The 19,750-nt window shown below is 36.0% G+C and overlaps 1 long non-coding RNA gene across 2 annotated transcripts; it reads left to right on the top strand.

Annotated features, from left to right (window-relative positions):
* Nucleotides 1-14,258: 14,258 nt before the first annotated feature.
* On the top strand, nucleotides 14,259-18,467 carry LOC126381158 (uncharacterized). Of its 2 annotated transcripts, XR_007568703.1 has the most exons (7): nucleotides 14,259-14,395; nucleotides 14,480-14,614; nucleotides 14,699-14,833; nucleotides 14,935-15,071; nucleotides 15,651-15,777; nucleotides 15,895-16,034; nucleotides 18,294-18,467. It is a non-coding gene; the product is annotated as an uncharacterized LOC126381158 (long non-coding RNA). The 2 variants fall into 2 exon arrangements; XR_007568704.1 differs by lacking the exons at nucleotides 14,935-15,071; nucleotides 15,651-15,777.
* Nucleotides 18,468-19,750: the final 1,283 nt, after the last annotated feature.

Genomic DNA, 19,750 nt, shown 5'->3' with positions numbered 1-19,750 from the left:
AAGACTTTGATAAGAGTGGTCGAAGCAAAGTGATGTGTCAGGATCGTAGTAAATGGAATTGCGTGGTCTCTGCTTATCCCAACGGGAAATAGGCGTACTCTTAAGTATGTATTTTTTCGAGAAAGTTGCTTAGAATGATATTTGATTATCATAAGCTCATAGTTTCAGTATTCCATAACATAACATAAACATAAATAGCCTATATACGTCCCACTGCTGGGCACAGGCCTCCTCTCAATCAACCGGAGAGGGTATGGAGCATATTCCACCACGCTGCTCCACTGCGGGTTGGTGAAGGTGTTTTTACGGCTAATAGCCGGGACCAACGGCTTAACGACTTATGGCAGTATTTCATAAGTTTTTAATTTTAAATACCACTAGCGACCCGCCCCGGTTTCGCTCGGGTGCAATGCTGATACTAAATACACTACAGAAAAACTGTGAACGTTATATATAAAAACATAGCCGCCCGCTCCGGCTTTGCATGGGTATAAAATATATAGCATATATAAAATCGATCCAGTAGTTTTGATTTATTCTTTACTGCTCTTGACATGCACACGTTAAATTTGGAGTAAAACATTCCCTATACTTACCATGGAGATTTACTGCTATCTTTGGAATATCTAAATTCATACACTACATTTTTACTTATTTACTTTTTACCTATTTATTTTATTTTTATTAAATCTAATTTTATCTAACCTTATGTAGGTACTTAAATATAATTACTATAAGTGCGATTTGTCTGAATGTTAACGTTGCACTGATTTTTGCTTACACTCTCGGTGGTGGTTGGCGCTAATTTCGCTTTCGTGGTACTCCGTATCATAGGTGGAACAATTGGTTGGTTGTTAGCTAAACTCGAGAAATTCAATTTAGACTAAGGGTCTGAAGTTTTATCTTAGACGCACTTTGGCTTGGTGTAGTTTTACATATTTGCGTTAGGTAGCTGTTTAATTTTTAGTTCATAGTCAGAATTTTTCTTTATAAGTGCATAGTTTTCAGATACCAAATTCTCAATTTCATTCTCTGCTATTTCCAGTTTTTGTTCCAGTTGTTGAATTTTTGATTGTAACTCTTCCAAGTATAAGCTCGTATTCATCCGTAGATGAATACTAAAGATATCCATAAGAGATACACATATACCATCGCGGAGTTTTCTTTGGACCTTTTTAATGTGTACAATACTTAGTACATTATTTTGATAAATCTTGTAGGGTTTAGCCTGCGTTTACAATGTAAAGGCGGCATTGTGTATTTTTATACGTAAGGCATAAACATTACTACCTAGGTTTATTGATCCGACTGAAATTTTATATGCGTAGGTTTTTATTTCTTTTTTTAATAATAGGTAATTTAATGGTCATATAATAGTTATTGCATTGCCTGTAATTATATCTGTGAATTATTTTTTTATTAAAAAATTACATTATTGGAGAATGATAATATTGATAAATATTGGTTTTTAATTTAAGTATATAGGGTAAACTGCCTAATTATTAGCACCTTAAATTATTGGTACAGTCTAATCATTTGTCAAATTTTAACGTTCGCACTGAGATTAAGGCGTTTAAAATGGTTTTTTAAAAAAAAATGTCCATTACCTAGAACCAGATAGGACCATATTTTTGTTTAGATAGCATGGAATATATCAAAATTATCTTATTTTTTTCCTACTAAAGACAGTAGGGATGTCAAAAATATGGTGTATTGCCTTATCTATTAAATAAATTAATATCTAACGTTTACTAATTCCTTAGGTCTAACACACCAAGGCTCCGATGTGTATGAAGGTAATAATTCGCAATGTACGGTTATCTCAGCATGCGCTTCAATTTATTCTGTATTCCATAATCGCGCATGTTTCACTACTGCCGAAGTTGATGAAATTTTAAAAATGGGGGATGCACTTTACATGCAGTTAAAATATTTACTTCAGAGGGGTGTCAGTTATTTTATGCCAGATGAATTACCCAATGAGCTTCGCGTCGGGAGTAACGTCGTAAATATAGTTAGCATGGAGGACAACTGGATCATTTCTAATACGTATCCTACAACTCCCGCGAATAAAGACGTAGGTTTATTAACGTTAAAGAATATTTTGGACAACAGAGTATTTTTTAATACTAATGACTATACTGTTGATTCAGAATTTGCTTATAATGTAAACAATTCAAATCACAACGACAGTACGGATAGCATATTGTTTACGGGTCAGGGTTATACTTTTAGTTTTTGGCGCTTTAATGGTGAATATTATTTCTTTAACAGCCATGCGGTTAACAGCAAAAACATTAACATAGGAAGGGGCAAACCAGAGGACGGTCCTTACGTAGCACGTTTATTTAAATGTAATTCAACCGAAGCGCTAGCAAAACTTTTACTCGCGAATGAAATTTACGACGGATCCGAATACTCATTAACTCGATTAAGAGTATTAAATGACGACCTTATGTGGCAAAATGAAACCCAGGTTAGTTCCGAAACGTCACAGTCCATTTTAAGAGATTTAATATCATCACCATTACATGTGAATCAAACTTTAGATTCTATTTTGATAAACTATCAGTCAACACTGACCCCGATTAAAACCTCTGTGCAAAATTTATATAGTAAATTGAAAGTTGATACAAATCCTGTAGATGTTTATGACACTACAAATGATTTGAAATTGTCAATTTTAAAACCAGTTGTCCTATTAGAAAGAATTGGTAATCAAGCCGAAAACCAATGCGTTAAAAATAAAGGCGGCCGACCCAAAAAACAGAAACGCGGACGAAAACCGAATAAAGAAAATGCGCATCGCGAAGCTGTAAGGAAATATACAACGAAAAACCCCGCTGTTAATCGCAAGGCAGTTCAACGGTATAACGACCGCAATCCAGACATTAACCGCGAGGCCGTTCAACGGTATAACGAGAACAACCCAGACGTTCATCGCGCGGCTGTTCAACGTTATAACGAGAACAACCCAGACGTTCATCGCGCGGCCGTTCAACGTTATAACGAGAACAACCCAGACGTTCATCGCGCGGCCGTGCAACGTTATAACGAGAACAACCCAGACGTTCATCGCGCGGCCGTTCAACGTTAATACGAGCTCCACCCCGAAATTAACAAAAAAGCAGCACAAAGATATACAGAAAATTGTCGTAACATAGAAACACCGCTGAGATATTCAAAAAATTTAATAGGTGAAAAACAGGGACATGAACTCAGCACTATTCGCTTATATAATTTAAAAAATACGTCGCTTCTTTCTGAGCAAACATATAGATGTCCAAGATGCAATGCTCCATTGTTCGAAGAAGAGAAATCTCGTCGGCAATGGTGTTGTCATTCAGGTGACTATAACGTTCAGAATTTTCTCCCCTTAAACGAAGAATTTTATACAAATCCAGCTTTTTTAAATAGACCACGCGCTTACAATAATATTTTTGCATTTTCGGCATTAGGTGTTTCCCACGGTTACCATCATCCAGAAGGTATATCTTTTCTAAAAATTCAAGGACGTATTTACCACCGTATCTTTGATTTATCTTACAATGAAAGTCCGAATAATATAAATTTTTACATAAATGACAGTAGCGAAAGAGAAAGTTTAGCTGGCGAATTAAGTTTAGATAAATCGGTAGTTCGAATGATTACAGGTTTCATGCACACAGTTAATCCATACATAAATTGTTTTAGAAGATTAAGTTTAGAGGTATCATCAGAAGCTTTCTTGAAGTTCGAAAAAACTACTCGTGCGACTCACGGTAACATCCTCGGAGATCAACCTATTGGTCAAGAAATTGCTGCAATAATTAGTACAGACCGCGAAGAATTTTCTCCACGCTGTATTGTAGTCAAAAAGATAGCAGACGGTAGGCCTCGAACAATAGATATAATGGATTCCTTATACGAGACTTTCCAGTATCCTCTCTTATATCCTCACGGAAATACTGGTTGGCATCCAGATATGAGAGATAATAAGGGTAATAAGCTTAATCAGGTTAAATATGTCCGTTGTTTACTTTTATCCGAATCGCGATTTAGCATATTTGGTCGTTTATCTGAAGAGTGGTTAGTCGATATGTTTTGTAGAGTTTTAGAAGAACGCTTGCGGTTTTTGAAAAATAGCCAAACAAAACAACAAAACAGGCTAAGAGTAGCTCCACTCCAAGAATTAATTAATGACGAGTTTATTTTAGGAGAAGGTGGAGTAGAACCTGGTAAAATTTATTTACCTAGCTCATTCACAGGGGGTCCACGGTACATGAAAAAGAAATACCTGGATGCTATAGCAATGGTAAACAGGTTAGGTCCACCATCATATTTTTTAACTTTAACATGTAACCCCAACTGGCCTGAAATAAAAAATTCAACATTATCAGGTCGATCAAAAGACCCCCTTACTTGTGCTCGAGTTTTCAACTTAAAACTCGGAGAGTTATTAAAAGATTTAAAATCGGGTAAATGGTTCGGAAAAATTGTTTATATAATGCATGTTATAGAGTTCCAAAAAAGAGGACTACCACATGCGCATATTGCTTTTAGAGTGGAAGGTGGTGGACCAGTAGAAAGTCTGGATATTGATAAGTTTGTTCGAGCTACCATACCCGATCCAGCACAAACTTTATTATACAAAGTTGTCATGGATCACATGATACACGGTCCATGCGGCCCTCCTTACCGAACTAATTTGCCGTGTTGGAATAGTGAGAAAAAAAACTGTTTAAAATATTTTCCAAAAAAAGAAACACCAGTCACCTTCAGTGACGATAGAGGTTTTATACATTTACGTCGCAATAGTAAAAATCAGGCGATTATTAAATATCGCGGCAGAGACGTAATAGTTAATGATTTGTGGGTCGTTCCTTATAATCCTGCTCTTCTCCTAAAATATGATGCTCACATAAATTTAGAAGTGTCCACACAGCGTGCTATAATTAAGTATTTATTTAAATATATGACAAAAGGACCTGATGAAGCCCGTATTGCCGTTGTTGATGAAGAACATCGTGAGGATGAAATCGAACAATATGTCACTAAGCGATATATTAGTTCTAGCGAAGCAGCGTGGCGTGTTCTTGAATTTGATATTGTAGCTAGGAACCCTACGGTAAAAATGTTAACAGTACATTTGCCCGATCAAAATTCGGTATTTTTTAAGCCTGGCCACGCGAACGAGGCAGTTAATAATGCAGGTTCAGATCTTTTAGACTATTTCAGTAGGCCTTTAACTGAGGAGTTTGATCGGGTACCCTACTTAGACTTTTTTGAAAATTATAACATTCATGCGAAAGATCCATGTTTAAAGACAGTTCAGGCGGTGCAAATGCAAAACGGCAAATTTCTTACGCGTAGAATGCGGGGTGAGCTCGTCGCGCGTCTATTTTGGGTCGCGCCGAACAGAGGTGAACAGTTCTTTTTAAGACTTCTTTTAAGTGTTTACCCTTGTCGTAGTTTCGCGGATTTACTTCAAATTGGAGGTCCAAATTGCACAACTTTTCAAGAAGCTGCCAAATTCGTAGGACTTGCGGACGACGCAGTCGAATATGAACGGGCTATGGAAGAAGCTTCCACTTTTTTAACCGGACCACGACTTCGTAGCTTTTTTGTAACGCTGGCTGTTAATGGTGCCTCAGTGGCGTCACTGTGGAACACGTATAAACGTCAATTGGCCGAAGATTTCCTTTATAGGGTGCCAGATGACGAAGAAAACGCGTTTAACATGTGCCTCATCCAAATAGATAGAATGCTACGCAGACACGGAACTTCGTTAATAGAACAAGGTTTGCCGGAAGTAATTTATAGGTCAACGGAGTTAGATAGGGAACGCACTGAATATGATTTAGATAGTTTGAAATCATACGTAGAAGAGTGGTTGCCACAGTTATCTCCCGATCAACGTGCCGTATTCGATTACGTGGAAAAGCTTTGCGTTGATAGTGTTTACCGAGAATCCAACAACTGTGCGATTTTTATCGATGGTCCGGCCGGCACCGGAAAAACGCTTTTATTGAAGGTCATAACTGCATATATCCGCGGTAACCTTAAAGGTATAGCTTTAACCTGTGCATCGTCTGCAATTGCTGCTCAAAATTACACAAACGGAATGACGGCTCATTCCTTGTTTAGATTTCCTTTACATCTATTAGATGATAGCGGATACTGGAACATCTCAAATGGTACTCAAAGAGCTGAATTGATTTATAATTCTAATCTCATTGTGTATGATGAAGCGCCGATGGCTCATAAATACCTTATAAATTTATTAAATAGATCATTGCAGGATTTGATGAGGTCAGACAAAATTTTTGGTTCTAAAATAATTATTTTTGCAGGAGATTTTCGTCAAATTCCTCCAGTAGTCCCAGAAGCACGAACGAATTTTGATATATTAAACGCGTCACTAAAAACTTCACCTATTTGGAAACAATTGAAAAAATTTAGTTTGGTAACTTCACAGAGATGTAAGGATGACGCACAGTATGCAGATTTTCTTTTAAAACTGGGTTCAAATTTATTACCTACTCTTAGATTAGAAACAAATAATAATGATTTGCAATTAGTCCAACTTGAATCCATTGATTATGTTACTGAATTAGAAGATTTAATTGATTTTGTATTCCCAGAAGTTACTCTTACTGAGCCAGGCGTATGCTCCTTCAGAGCGATTCTATGCACCCGTAACGATGCAGTTAGAGAAATTAATGCCGTTATTTTAGACAAACTACCAGGAGAAGTATTACATTTTTATGCCATAGACAAAATTTTAAGCGACAACGCTGATCAAGTATATTTTAGTCCCGAATTTTTACATACACTTCGACCACAAGGTGTTCCAGATTTCGATTTGCAATTAAAATTAGAATGTGTTTGTGTAATCACGCGTAATCTTAGTTTCGCGGACGGCTTAGTAAATGGCACCAAAGTAATAGTTGTTGAAACATCTCCATATATTATTAAAGTTCGGAAACAAGGTGAACTAGGAGATTATTTGATCCCTCGAATTCTTTTTAAAGCGCCTATAGAACATAACAGCCCTTACGAGATGTGTCGCCGTCAATTCCCATTGCAGGTGTGTTATGCAATGACTATTCACAAGAGCCAGGGTCAAACGATTAGTCGCGTTGGGGTCGATCTTAGATCTGATATGTTTAGTCACGGTCAACTGTATGTAGCTTTAGGTCGCGTTCGCGAAAGACGTGACATAAAAGTACTACTACCCAGGCACCGAATCGAAAATGACCAACCTTTCTCGAATAACGTTATCATATCAGAACTTTTAAGTTTAACGTAACTTTATTTAGGGTGGCACTTCTTGAAAAGACTGAACAGTTCATCTCTGTTATTAAGCTTATTGGGTTTTTTTAGATCGGTTAAATCATGTGTTGAAATTATCGTATATTGCGAATTATTTATTATTATTTATATTCATTCTATCTTGTTTTTTCTTCTTTTCGTATAATTTAACGATAGAACTGACTTTAACAAGCTTGCAACTCGATTTGATGATGGTTACATTGAATTTCAAAGCTAGGTTTACCATTTTATTAGTCACAATCACTGAATTAAAATGTGTGTTAATCAATTGGCAATGTGTGCATGCCCTTCCCAGCCGTTAACGCTGTAGAGGCTCATCTTTAGGGGACGAGAGAACGGGCGTGAAGTGAACTGGCAGGATGAACACTTGGCTGCGGGTGCGACCGGTGCATGAGAGTGAAGTGGAGCTGGCTGGAAGATGGAGGCAGGTATCACTCGATTGCTTTAGCCGAGTTCCACTCAGATCAAGTAAGCTGTCATATGGATGAATGTCGCAGGTTGGAATGATCCGGAGTAGAACTGTCGGTGTTGTTCCCATCGTCGTAGGCATTTTCGGTGGATTTTGTAGGTCGATCAACAATGGTTGCGTGAGTTTTAGCTGTCAAGCTGCTATGCCGTGCTAGCCGATTCTTGCGATCTGGGATACAAGGGATGGACGTATCCTGTGGAATGATCGTGTCAGTGAAGGTTTGAATGTCGCTTAGGACTGGAAAGGAGGGAGTACGGAAACTGTAATCAGTATTCAGGATCTCGCTGTACATGGACAATGTTTAGTTTAGGTGTATTAAAGTGGTAATTGTTCGAAGTTATTTGAAAAGAATTCTGTTTCAGTGTTTAAGCGCTAAAACTGTTTGTTTTTTGTAAGCAAACGTATGATTTATTGATGTTCATTTTTTACTTTATAACGCTAACGCTTACAAATAATATTGTTACCAAATTTAAGTGCGTATATAAACAATAAATTAATACTAAAATATTTCGATGAAGACACCAATAATGTTTATTGATACATTTTTCTCCTAAGTGCTACTTTCTCAACTTAAAGCAATAAGTTATGCAGTAATTATACTTCTACGAGTATATTTAAACAAATCATCATTCAAAAGCATTTTACCCAATACCTAACTTACATTAAGTAAAATTAATCTTTGTCATTTTAGTCACTTATTTTTTTATCATTCACTAAGCAGTAACAAAATATATTTACTAAAATAATAAAAAAAAATACGATATTCATGGTAAGTTGGATTAGCTACTTTATAACACAAACGACTTGATATTTTCATGCATTAATTCAGGAAAATAAAATTGTATAATGAAAAATAAGTTTTTATAACCGATTAAATTTGTGTAATGTGTAGTGTATACATTTTAATGTATTTAACATTTGCAAATTATATTGATTTGTAAAAAATATAAGTTCCATTAAAATTGTACTAAAGAATATTTTATACTAGCGTATATTAGTAACTTAAGTTAGAATTAAGTAAACAAAAAAATATACGCCTTAAATAATAAATATAAGGAAGAAAGGAAACTACCCGGATGCCTGTTTACTCATCATCAAGGAAACTTTAAGAAATAACATTACTACAAATGTCTGCTCGAGGAAATATTCAAAAACTTAAACAAATGCCAAGCTGGAAATCGATTAATGAGTACACATAAACGCTACATAGTGAAACTCGTGTGTCATGTAATGGAACGGACAGAATAAAGAATATGTGTTATGGTACGTTGAATCAGTACAGTAAAATATTATACATTAGCATTCAATGGTGTATGAATCGTCATCGTCATTGTGTCAGCAAAGACGCTTCATCAATTGCACAGATTTGTGGCTACAAATATATAAATGAAAAGTGTTATTTAGAACATTATTTATTGTGTTGTGGAATAAAATAGGTCAATAATTACCTGTATCCGGCAGTGACGAACAATTTCATTCATAAACATGGGTAAATATGACGACTGTCAGATGGGCTAAACATGAAAAAAGTCCTTAAACCAAATCCCATTGTTTCGCTATTGTGTTTGAAAATCTAAGCCGCAGGAGGATATTAAGTACGACCATGCTTTACCTTTAATGGTGTATGTAAAAATAATTAAGCCTATAATCAACAATGAATGTTCTATACCATTCTAAGCAAATTCAAAAACAAATTTGATCATGTTAATTTCTGGCCTCCCACAAGCGGGTCTCACCAGTATTGACAGAAGAATGATCACTCATCGATACAAAAACATACATAAAGTAATTAATACATGTATACAGGCTAAATAAAGTGAAATTGCTAGAAAATACCTACTACTTGGAAAAACAATAATTGGAGAAGAAAGCACTACCTAACAACGTGAAACTTTGATATTCAAATTTTCAAATCAAATATGGCTAAAACAAAAAAAAAATACTTAAAAATTGAAAGGTAAAAGAAAACACCTTTAGTTAAAAAAATAGAAAGCGAGTCATGTTTTATATATTCTGGTAAAATTGTTTAGTTTTAAATGTTACCAAATACACCAAATGTTATTAGAAATGAAAGTAACTGCATATAGTTTAATTCATATGTGTACAGTCATAACCAACATACTACCTACGTTTTATTTTTTAAGTCTACATTCGTTATTTATTTACTTATAATGACGCAAATAACAAACAACTATGCTTGTTATTAATTTGCATACACCTACAGTAAATCCAACTTACCATGAATATACAATGATAATATAATATACATAGTAAGTGCAGAATAAAAACTTAGGGATTACATGGTTTTATGTTTTCCAGTGGATCTGGTTAGAGCTATGTCACGCTAAATAGTATTCTTTGCATTTCTTCTTACAATACTTTTCAATAGAACACTGTTTCGCATGAGACGGTTCCTCAAAAAACATAATATCGTGTATGAACTAAACAAAAACTTAGGGTTTTACATGGTTTTATGTTTTCCAGTGGATCTGGTTAGAGCTATGTCACGCTAAATGGTGTTTTTTGCATTTCTTCTTACAATACTTTTCAATAGAACACTGTTTCGCATGAGACGGTTCCTCAAAAAACATAATATCGTGTATGAGCTAAACTAAAACTTAGGGTTTTATGTTTTCCAGTGGATCTGGTTAGAGCTATGTCACGCTAAATTGTGTTCTTTGCATTTCTTCTTACAATACTTTTCAATAGAACACTGTTTCGCATGAGACGGTTCCTCAAAAAACATAATATCGTGTATGAGCTAAACAAAAACTTAGGGTTTTACATGGTTTTATGTTTTCCAGTGGATCTGGTTAGAGCTATGTCACGCTAAATTGTGTTCTTTGCTTTTCTTCTTGCAATACTTTTCAATAGAACACTGTTTCGCATGAGACGGTTCCTCAAAAAACATAATATCGTGTATGAACTAAACAAAAACTTAGGGTTTTACATGGTTTTATGTTTTCCAGTGGATCTGGTTAGAGCTATGTCACGCTAAATGGTGTTTTTTGCATTTCTTCTTACAATACTTTTCAATAGAACACTGTTTCGCATGAGACGGTTCCTCAAAAAACATAATATCGTGTATGATCTAAACAAAAACTTAGGTTTTATAAGGTATTATTACGTTTTCCAGTGGATCTGGTTAGAGCTATGTCACGCTAAATTGTGTTCTTTGCATTTCTTACAATACTTTTCAATAGAACACTGTTTCGCATGAGACGGTTCCTCAAAAAACATAATATCGTGTATGAGCTAAACTAAGACTTAGGTTTTACATGGTTTTATGTTTTCCAGTGGATCTGGTTAGAGCTATGTCACGCTAAATTGTGTTCTTTCCATTTCTCCTTACAATACTTTTCAATAGAACACTGTTTCGCATGAGACGGTTCCTCAAAAAACATAATATCGTGTATGAGCTAAACTAAAACTTAGGGTTTTACATGGTTTTATGTTTTCCAGTGGATCTGGTTAGAGCTATGTCACGCTAAATTGTGTTCTTTGCGTTTCTTCTTGCAATACTTTTCAATAGAACACTGTTTCGCATGAGACGGTTCCTCAAAAAACATAATATCGTGTATGAGCTAAACTAAAACTTAGGGTTGTACATGGTTTTATGTTTTCCAGTGGATCTGGTTAGAGCCATGTCACGCTAAATTGTGTTCTTTGCATTTCTCCTTACAATACTTTTCAATAGAACACTGTTTCGCATGAGACGGTTCCTCAAAAAACATAATATCGTGTATGAACTAAACAAAAACTTAGTGTTTTACATGGTTTTATGTTTTCCAGTGGATCTGGTTAGAGCCATGTCACGCTAAATTGTGTTCTTTGCATTTCTTCTTACAATACTTTTCAATAGAACACTGTTTCGCATGAGACGGTTCCTCAAAAAACATAATATCGTGTATGAGCTAAACTAAAACTTAGGGTTTTACATGGTTTTATGTTTTCCAGTGGATCTGGTTAGAGCTATGTCACGCTAAATTGTGTTCTTTGCGTTTCTTCTTACAATACTTTTCAATAGAACACTGTTTCGCATTAGACGGTTCCTCAAAAAACATAATATCGTGTATGAGCTAAACTAAAACTTAGGGTTTTACATGGTTTTATGTTTTCCAGTGGATCTGGTTAGAGCTATGTCACGCTAAATTGTGTTCTTTGCATTTCTTCTTACAATACTTTTCAATAGAACACTGTTTCGCATGACACGGTTCCTCAAAAAACATAATATCGTGTATGAGCTAAACAAAAACTTAGGGTTTTACATGGTTTTATGTTTTCCAGTGGATCTGGTTAGAGCTATGTCACGCTAAATGGTGTTCTTTGCGTTTCTTCTTGCAATACTTTTCAATAGAACACTGTTTCGCATGAGACGGTTCCTCAAAAAACATAATATCGTGTATGAACTAAACAAAAACTTAGGGTTTTACATGGTTTTATGTTTTCCAGTGGATCTGGTTAGAGCTATGTCACGCTAAATGGTGTTTTCTGTATTTCTTCTTGCAATACTTTTCAATAGAACACTGTTTCGCATGAGACGGTTCCTCAAAAAACATAATATCGTGTATGAGCTAAACAAAAACTTAGGGTTTTACATGATTTTATGTTTTCCAGTGGATCTGGTTAGAGCTATGTCACGCTAAATTGTGTTCTTTGCATTTCTTCTTGCAATACTTTTCAATAGAACACTGTTTCGCATGACACGGTTCCTCAAAAAACATAATATCGTGTATGAGCTAAACTAAAACTTAGGTTTTATATGGTTTTATGTTTTCCAGTGGATCTGGTTAGAGCTATGTCACGCTAAATTGTGTTCTTTGCATTTCTTCTTACAATACTTTTCAATAGAACACTGTTTCGCATGACACGGTTCCTCAAAAAACATAATATCGTGTATGAGCTAAACAAAAACTTAGATTTTATATGGTTTTATGTTTTCCAGTGGATCTGGTTAGAGCCATGTCACGCTAAATAGCATTTTTGTCATTTCTTCTTTCCATCCTTTATATTATATTAAATAATATTTCATACGGTATTATTTCGTTCTTTAATTTAATGTGTTTTTAGTGCTTCTGAATGTGATTTTGTTTTAAATACTTAGCTTATTAGCATTCATCAGTATCCAAGAATTCATACCACTGCTAATCAATAAACAAACAACGGTCTTAGCGTTTAAATACCGAAAAAACACCTGCCTGTTCATTTATTACTTGTTTTATTAAACAGGAATTTGCATATCGATCGTTTTCAATTAACTTCGAACAGTTACAACTACACGTAAACTGAGCATGTAGTCTATCTACAGCAAGATCGTGACCGCTGACTGCAGCTCTCCTTCTCCCTCCATTTCACTCCCAATCGACATTTTCACCTTTGCTGATATGATTACTCCACAGGATACCTCCATCCCCTGCATACCTGGTCGCTAGATTCGGCTGGCACGTCATATCGGTTTGACAGCCAACTCACGTAACTATTGTTGATCGATCCACAGTCCACTGAAGTGCCTACGATGAAGGGAACAACATGGACAGTTCTACTCCGAATTACTCCAACCCATGCGATGTTCATCCATGCGACAACCCACCTGATCTGAGTGGAACTTAACTGAAGCAAGAGAGTGATGCCTAATTCCATCTGCCAACTAGCTCCACTTCTCTCCCGTGCACCAGTCGCACCCACACCGACGTGTTCATCTTGCCAGTTTTCCTCACACCCGTCCACTTGTCTCTTGAAGATTGGCGTCCACAACACCAACGGTTGGTTAGGTCATGCAAGCATTGTTACAATTGATAAAAACACATATTTTCATTTAGTGAATGTGATAACCTGTACTAATAATTTGGTCAACTTAGCGATGATAACTCAATGTAAGTATTAACAAACTCGGTACGTGTTTGTTATTGTCAATAATATCTTTAAATTATACAACTCGCTTATGTTTGACAATTACTGAGTAATTGCTTTGCTTATTGCATGCTAATTGCTGAAAATTGCTTTTTATTTTAAATTCCTTAGCTAAAAATTGCTTTTTCTTTCACATTTCTCTGCTTATTGAATGACTATTGCTAACTCATTAGATAGAACCTACTTCTCATATAAGTAGGTGGATGCGGCCTCGATTAGCGGGGGAACCACATGAAAAAAAGCGAGCTACTGGGTGTACCTCCTGGGTAGTTTGGAAATCACCTAATATATATATGTATATATTTATAAATAAAAGTTAATATATATAAATTAACATTATTTTTTTTTAACAGGAAATGCACAATGCTAAAAACTGCGTAGGAGATTTTAATACAATAGTACTACCAAGCCTGATGTTGGCCGCTATTTCAATGAATGCAGCAGTGTCACAGCTAGCAATCAAAAGTAACAAGATATTGAGGTACGTTAAATGACGATCACGACCACTTTGGCAAAAACGTATCGCTATAGACTAAGGAAAAAAAATAATATATATTTAATTTACAGGAAATGCAGATGGCAATAAACTGTGTAGGAGTTTATGATTGCAATAGAATAAAATCGACCAAGCCTGAAGTCAGCAGCCCCTTCAATGAATGCAGCAGTGTGACAGCCAGCAATCAAAAGTTACAAGATATCGAGGTACGTTTCATGACGACCACGACTATTTTGGCAAAAACGTATCGCTATAGACTAAGGAAAAAAAAATATATATTTTATTTACAGGAAATGCAGATGGCAATAAACTGTGTAGGAGTTTATGATTGCAATAGAATAAAATCGACCAAGCCTGAAGTCAGCAGCCCCTTCAATGAATGCAGCAGTGTGACAGCCAACAATCAAAAGTTACAAGATATCGAGGTACGTTTCATGACGACCACGATTATTTTGGCAAAAACGTATCGCTATCGACTAAGGAAAATAAATTATATATTTTATTTACAGGAAATGCAGAAGGCAAAAAACTGCGTAGGAGATCATTAATACAAAAGTATTATATAAACCAAACCTGATGTTGCCAGCTCCTTCAATGAATGCAGCAGTGTGACAGCCAGCAATCAAAAGTAACAAGATATCGAGGTACGTTACATGACGACCACAACTATTTTGGCAAAAACGTATTGCTATCGACTAAGGAAAATAAATTACATATAATATTTAATTATATATTTTATTTACAGGAAATGCAGAAGGCAAAAAACTGCGTAGGAGATCATTAATACAATAGTATTATATATAAACCAAGCCTGATGTTGGCCGCTCATTCAAAGAATGCAGCAGTGTGACAGCCAGCAATCAAAAGTAACAAGATGTCGAGGTACGTTACATGACGATCACGACCACTTTGACATAAACGTATCGCTATAGACTAAGGAAAAAAAATGTAATATACAGGGTGTTAGTGACATCGTAACGAAAACTTTGAGGGATGATTCGAGACCATGATTATGAGATGATATCAAGTGGAATTTTCCGTCGCAAAAGTATGGAACAGAAAATAACTTAAAAAAAAACAAAAATTTTCATGAATTTTCCGACTGAAAATTCCACTTGATTTCAACTCAGAATTATGGTCTGAATCATCCTCCTCAGTATTTGTTACGGTGTCACTAACACCCTTACCTACTTGTATGGCTACAGTATGTACTTGTGCGGGGTGTAAGTGACATCGTACCGAATACAGAGGGGGATGATTCACCTGATTATTCTGAGTTAATATCAAGTGGAATTTTTCATTGCAAAAGTATAGAATTGAAAATAATTTAAAATAACTAAAAAAAAATCATGAATTTTGCGACGGAAAATTCCACTTGATATGAACTCAGAATCATGGTCTGAATCATCCCCATCAGTATTCGTTACAATGTCACTAACACCCTGTATATTTTATTCACAGAAAATGCAGAGTGCAATAAACTGTGTAGGAGATTATGATTGCAATAGAATAAAATCGACCAAGCCTGAAGTTCTTCAATGCACGCAGCAGTGTGACATCCAGCAATCAAAAGTTACAAGATATCGAGGTACGTTTCATGACGACCACGACTATTTTGGCAAAGACGTATCGCTATCGACCAAGGAAAAGAAATTATATATAATATTTAATTATATATAATATTTAATATGTATTTTATTTATAGGAAATGCAGAAGGCAAAAAACTGCGTAGGAGATTATTAATACAATAGTATTATATCAACCAAGCCTGATGTCGGTAGCTTCTTCAATGAATGCAGCAGTGTGACAGCCAGCAATCAATAGTGATAGTGACAAGAATCTAGGTACGTTACATGACGACCACGACCACTTTGGCAAAAACGTATCGCTATCGACTAAGAAAAGGATATTATATCTATACGTTATTATAAATATACGTTATCTATACTTATAATAAATCTGTAGAGAGGTCAATTCTGTACATTAAATATTTTTTCAAAATAACTATCAGGGGGTGATAAGTGATCGATACTGATGCCAAAAATGCAATCAGTAAAATTTTTGTCTGTCTGTCTGTCTGTCTGTCTGTCTGTCTGTCTGTATGTTCCTTATAGAAACAAAAACTACTGGACGGATTTTAATGAAACTTGGTACAATTATTCTTCACACTCCTGGACAGGTCATAGTATACTTTTCATCACGCTACAATCAATAGGAGCAGAGTAGTGAAGGGAAATCCTTTTGTATGAAAAATCTAAACCACTCAAGTTAGACGTTTGAAATTTGGCATGCAGGTACCTTAGATACCGTAGAGGTGCCCTAAGAAAGGAATTCCCGAAATTCCTACGGGAATGGGAATTAGCGGGAAAATCCTTTTGTATGAAAAATCTAAACCACTCAAGTAAGACTTTTGAAATTTGGCATGCAGGTACCTTAGATAACGTAGAGGTGCACTAAGAAAGGAATTCCCGAAATTCCCACGGGAACGGGAATTAGCGGAAAAATATTTTTGTATGAAAAATCTAAACCATTCAAGTTAGATGTTTGAAATTTGTCATGCAGGTACCTTAGATACCGTAGAGGTGTACTAAGAAAGGAATTCCCGAAATTCCCACGGGAACGGGAATTAGCGGGAAAATCCTTTTGTATGAAAAATCTAAACCACTCAAGTTAGACGTTTGAAATTTGGCATGCAGGTACCATAGGTACCGTAGAGGTGCACTAAGAAAGGAATTCCCAAAATTCTCACGGGAACGGGAATTAGCGGGAAATACCTTTTGTATGAAAAATCTAAACCACTCAAGTTAGACATTTGAAATTTAGCATGCAGATACCTTAGGTACCGTGGAGGTGCACTAAGAAAGGAATTCCCGAAATTCTCACGAGAACGGGAATTAGCGGGAAAATCCTTTTGTATGAAAAATCTAAACCATTCAAGTTAGACGTTTGAAATTTGTCATGCAGGTACCTTAGGTACCGTGGAGGTGCACTAAGAAAGGAATTCCCGAAATTCCCACGGGAACGGGAATTAACGGGAAAATCCTTTTGTATGAAAAATCTAAACCATTCAAGTAAGATGTTTAAAATTTGGCACGCAGGTACCTTAGACACCGTAGAGGTGTACTAAGAAAGGAATTCCCGATTCCCACGGGAACGGGAATTAGCGGGAAAATCCTTTTGTATGAAAAATCTAAACCACTCAAGTTAGACGTTTGAAATTTGGCATGCAGGTACTTTAGTAAACTTAAAGATTAGTTGCAACAGGATATTACAAAATTCCCACGGGAACGGTAGTTAACGGGAAAAAACATTTGTATGAAAAAATCAAATCTAAATAAAAGGAGAAACTGACTGACTCAGTGACTGACATATCAACGCATAGCCTGAACGGCTAAATGTAGGCATTTGAAATTTGGAAGGGACATAGCTTAGGTACCGTAGAGGTGCACTAAGAAAGGAATTCCCGGAATTCCCACGGGAACGGAAATTAGCGGGAAAATCCTTTTGTATGAAAAATCTAAACCGCTTAAGTTAGACGCTTGAAATTTGGCATGCAGGTACTTTAGTTAACTTAAACCTTAGTTGCAACAGGATATTGCAAAATTCCCACGGAAACGGGAGTTAGCGGGAAAAAAACATTTGTATGAAAAAATCGAAACCGCGTAAGATAGATGTTTTCAATTCAATTCAATTAAATTATTTATTGCATTCCATGTAGTACAATGGGGTGTTACATAGGCATAGGAACTAAAACATGGACCCTGTAGGGCACAGCAACGTTGAAGGGAAGAGAGGAAGTGTGTATTAAAATTAAAACTCAATGAACAATCAATTAAAAAAAAATCAATTCAATCAATTGATTCAATCTAGCATGCATGCATACCTTAGTAAATATAAAGTTTATTTTTGGCTGTATTTTGAAAAATGGGAGTTATTGGGAAAAAAAATGTATGAAAAAATCTAAACTGCATAAGTTAGATGCTTGAAATTTGATATGCACTCCCACACACACGAAGATCTCTCTCTTATATAACACGCCACGCGGACGAAGTCGCGGGCAAAAGCTAGTTATAAATAAATTAATATTATTTTATTTTTAACAGGAAATACAGAAGGCAAAGAGGCTGATGTCATCAAAGAAGATCTTTGTTCCTGCAATGTTTCCGCAGACGATACATCCAACAGAGCGAAGTCGAAGGAAAAGACTCGGAAAAAAGAGCCCACCACCATATGGGAACAATGCAAGGGAGAGAGAGAATATAATTTTATATTTTTATTTTTTGATGACATAAAATAAACCAACAATATCCTACACATTTTTTTTATTTCTTTTTGTGTCTGTCTTAATAGTTATTATTACAAATCTGTGATGCGAAACAAACTATACGAAAACGTCAATCCACGTACAACGCCCGCGAAGCTGCTTTAGCAGCGAGCGCACTTAGCACCATCTAGTTATATTATTATATTATAATATATATAGCTACAAACCCACTGACTGACTCACTGACTGACTGACTGACTCACTGACAGGGTTGTTCTCCCAGAAGGAGTGTCGGGGGGTCAAAATGATGTATGGGGGGTGTGATCCAAATCTTCCGGTGAGTATGGGAAAACTTCCAGATCCTGGAAAACTGCTCCGCATCAGGGAGACACCCTACAGTCTGGCGAAACTATTATACCTGGATCAATTTTTTTTTCGCAAAACCTATTTAAATCTTGGTCAAATTCTATCGTGGGTGGAAAAAAATCAAAATGGCGGAAAAACAAGATGGCCGCCATACAAAAAAATGTTTTTTCAAAAAATGTCTCGGGGGTAAAAAATGTGAATGGGGGTGTAATCGGAAGGTATTGTTGAGTATGGAAATACTGCTCGATCTTGAAAATCTGCTCCGCATCAGGGAGACACCCTACGGCCTGGCAAAACTATCGCACCTGGAACTTTTCTGTTTTCACGAAACCTATTTAAATCTTGGTCAAATCTAATCCCTGGTGAAAAAAAAACCAAAATGGCGGAAAAACAAGATGGCCGCCATACGAAATTTTCGTTTTTCCTGAAAATGCCTCGAGGGTAAAAATGATGTATAGGGATGTGATCGGATCGTCATGTTGAGTATTTCAATACTGCTCGATCTTGAAAAACTGCTCCGCATCAGGGAGACACCCTACGGCCTGGCAAAACTATAAAACCTAGAGCAATATTTTTTTTCACGAAACCTATTTAAATCTTGGTCAAATTCAATCCCCGGTGAAAAAAAACCAAAATGGCGGAAAAACAAGATGGCCGCCATACGAAATTTTCGTTTTTCCCGAAAATGCCTCGGGGGTAAAAATAATGTATGAGGAATGTGATCGAAACATCATGTTGAGTATGGAAATACTTCCCGACCTTCAAAAACTGCTCCGCATCAGGGCGGCACCCTACGGCCTGGGAAAACTATCGCTCCTGGAACGATTCTTTTTTCACCAAACCTAATAAAATCTTGGTCAAATTTTATCACCGGTGAAAAAAAAAAATGGCCGAAAAGCAAGATGGCCGCCATACAAATTTTTGTTTGTC

This window comes from Pectinophora gossypiella, unplaced genomic scaffold (genome assembly GCF_024362695.1).
Source record: "Pectinophora gossypiella unplaced genomic scaffold, ilPecGoss1.1 Pgos_37, whole genome shotgun sequence".
Taxonomy (NCBI): Eukaryota; Metazoa; Arthropoda; class Insecta; order Lepidoptera; family Gelechiidae; genus Pectinophora; species Pectinophora gossypiella.
This window is presented reverse-complemented; position numbering and strand designations above follow the sequence as displayed.